This window comes from Dendrobates tinctorius, unplaced genomic scaffold, assembly GCF_039654945.1.
Source record: "Dendrobates tinctorius isolate UK_male_01 unplaced genomic scaffold, ASM3965494v1 ptg000011l, whole genome shotgun sequence".
NCBI lineage: Eukaryota > Metazoa > Chordata > Amphibia > Anura > Dendrobatidae > Dendrobates > Dendrobates tinctorius.
Genome location: NW_027361679.1, coordinates 104,512,575 through 104,515,714, shown reverse-complemented (window position 1 = coordinate 104,515,714; position 3,140 = coordinate 104,512,575).

Below are 3,140 nucleotides of genomic sequence, written 5' to 3'. Positions count from 1 at the left end.
CTGTCTTTAGGCTATTTAGTTCTCCGGCTGTGATCGAGGGGTCTAGGGCACCGTAGGAACCCCCCACGGCTACTGCTAGTTGTTGTTGATAGGTTCAGGGGTCTGCAATCCGATAGCTGCCAACTTCTCTGGTTTTCTGGACTTAGCTAGTATTTCTGTTTTTGCCTCCTACGGTGACTCATTCATAGCACACATACATACATACATACAGACCCACATTGAGCTTTATATATTATATATATATATACATAAAGCTGAGTGTATAGCCCCGCCCACTCCGCATAGCCACATTCACTATAATATCCCACATCATCCCGTCATCCAGAGCTACTGGACTACTACCCCTATTATCCCACATCATCCCGTCAGCCAGAGCTACCGGACTACTACCCCTAATATCCCACATCATCCCGTCAGCCAGAGCCACCGGACTACTAATATCCCACATCATCCCATCAGCCAAAGCCACCGGACTACTACCCCTAATATCCCACATCGTCCTGTCAGCCAGAGCCACCGGACTACTACCCCTAATATCCCACATCATCCCGTCAGCCTGATTCTGAACCAGAGCGCTGAGTGGAATTGCCCTAACTTCCATACCAATGATCCCTTTAATAGAAGCCTGGGGTGAGAATCAGAGTGCTGAGGGATTTACCCTAACTTCCATACCGGAGATCCCTTTAAGAGGGGCCTCGGGTCAGAACCAGAGCACTGAGTGGATTTACCCTAACTTCCATACCAGAGATACCTTTAAGAGAGGCGTGGGGTCAGTACCAAAGTGCAGAGTGGATTTGCCCTCACTTCCATACAGGGGATCCCTTTAAGAGAGGCCTGGGGTCAGAACCAGAGCACTGAGTGGAATTGCCCTAACTTCCATACCATGGATCCCTTTAAGAGAGGTGTGGTGCCCCTCAGGCTCAGTCGCCACAGAGGTACTGCCCCTCCTCCTGAGGTGTGGTGCCCCACCATCCAGGTAAGTTGGATGCTCCTGACCACACTCCATCACTCGCACCCCACACAACAGAGTAGTTCAGCAAAACCACATTGTGGCTCCTTGCTTAGAGAGTAGCAGAGCACCTTTGTTGGTTACCTGCTTGGAACACTAAACGTGCTGGGAGGCAGGTGGAATAGAGAATACATAAAAGAGTGGGAAGGTTTAGGATTACAGGTCATTCTGAGAGAGGAAGCCATTCAGAGAGGAGTGAGGAAAGAAGATCCCTGAGAGAGGGATGGAGGAAGGAGGTGCTGCAGCAGGCCTGAGTGACCCGGGTCTGCTGGCACGGGAAAGGAAAGAAGGAGAAAGACATTGAACTGAAACCTGATCTTTCATAAGAAAGAAAGAATAGTACGGAACGTAGGAATAAAAGGGAACAGAGAGGACATGGGTTAGAGGAAGAACCCTGCCTAGAAGTTCTAAGCGCAAGGCCGGGGCCCGGTCCCTGAGGTTGTATGGACACTAATGGTTCTGCAGCAGACAACGGTGGAGTAGTGGGCTGTAAATGCATTACTCCCATCTAAGACTTGGGGGCACAACAGCAACTCGGATAGTGAGCCAAGACTCAGGAGTAAGGAGTCCCCAAAGCAGACTACAGCTGTCTGCCGTACAAGTAGAGTTCTTGGGAACATCTGTCAGGAGGCACTCCAGTGTAACTCAGTACTAGGAGTACTTCACACTTAAAGGCGCTATAGAGGAGACGTTCGGAAAGGCACATGTTGGTGGAGTGTTGGAAGGGAGCATTCCATCTTGACTGGAGGTTGACTGAGTCCCTGACCCGGAGGACACAGCACGGAGGCAGGCACCTGTGTGTACTACAGAGTAAAGCTTTGGAACTACAAGCCCTGGTGTCCTCCATTCATTCTTGCACCAACGCACCCAGCACCACTACATCTGGGTACCTGCTTCTACACCGCCTGTGCCTCTCCTCTAATTCCACATCTACACTGCCCTGGGACTACAGCTCCACCTGTGGGGAGCTTCACCATCTTGGCTGCAACACACCATCAGTCCCAGAGGATCTGCATGCAGCGTCGTCCTAACACCTCACTTGCCGAACACCACAGGTGGCGTCACGAACTATTCATCTAACTACATACCACCATTTCAACTCCCCCATTACTTGGGCGTCCAGGGCCACGGTCCGGATCACCGCTGCTGTCACACATCCCACTGATACCGGCCCGGTAACGAGTACCCCACGGCCCTGGGAGGGCGACCCAGAGGCCTGGGATCAGAACCAGAGCGCTGAGTGGATTTGCCCTGACTTGCATACCAATGATCCCTTTAATAGAATCCTGGGGTCAGATTCAGAGTGCTGAGGGATTTCCTCTAACTTCCATACCGGAGATCCCTTTAAGAGAGACCTGGAGCCAGTATCAGAGCCCTGGATGGATTTGCCCTGACTTCCATACCAATGATCCCTTTAAGAGAGGCCTGGGGTCAGTATCAGAGCGCTGGATGGATTTGTCCTGACTTCCATACCAATGATCCCTTTAAGAGAGAAGATGTACCTATAGGATGGAGGATATGTGATGTGTATATGGGCATGGAAGGGGTGATTAATTTCTGCCATGTGCTCTCTGCTCCTTTTTGGGGGCAGACAATGGCTGGGAGCTTATAATTCCGGGAATGCTAGATTTCTCCCACCATGTCAGTGTCTGCTGAGGTTTTTTCTGGAGAGGGAAAACTGTTGCTCATAGCAACCAAAACAGCTCTGGTGAAATGAAAGATGCTTAGTGATTGGTTGCAAGGAAAACTGTTGAGCATAGCAACCAATCACAGCTCATCTTCTTTTACACAGCTCTGGTGAAATGAAAGATGCTTTGTGATTGGTTGGTGATACACACACACACACATTCAGTTTTATATATAGAGATAAGTTAGAGTAGAGTAGGGTTCGGCCAAATGAGTCTATTAAGTCGTGGTGGCGACTTAAAAAATCTTTTGGCCAGAACAAAAGCTGCTGGCTATGTATGTGATCTGATGTTTTATGGGAACTATTAATATTGGATTGATGAGGACGTGGTGGAGAAGTTGAGTTTTTCCAAGAGTGAGCCGTGGGACTGTGGAAGGTTCGAAGGGTGGAAGCGGAGCTGAGGTAGAGCCTGGGTGGAGTCTCAAGGCGGCCCAAAAATTTTCC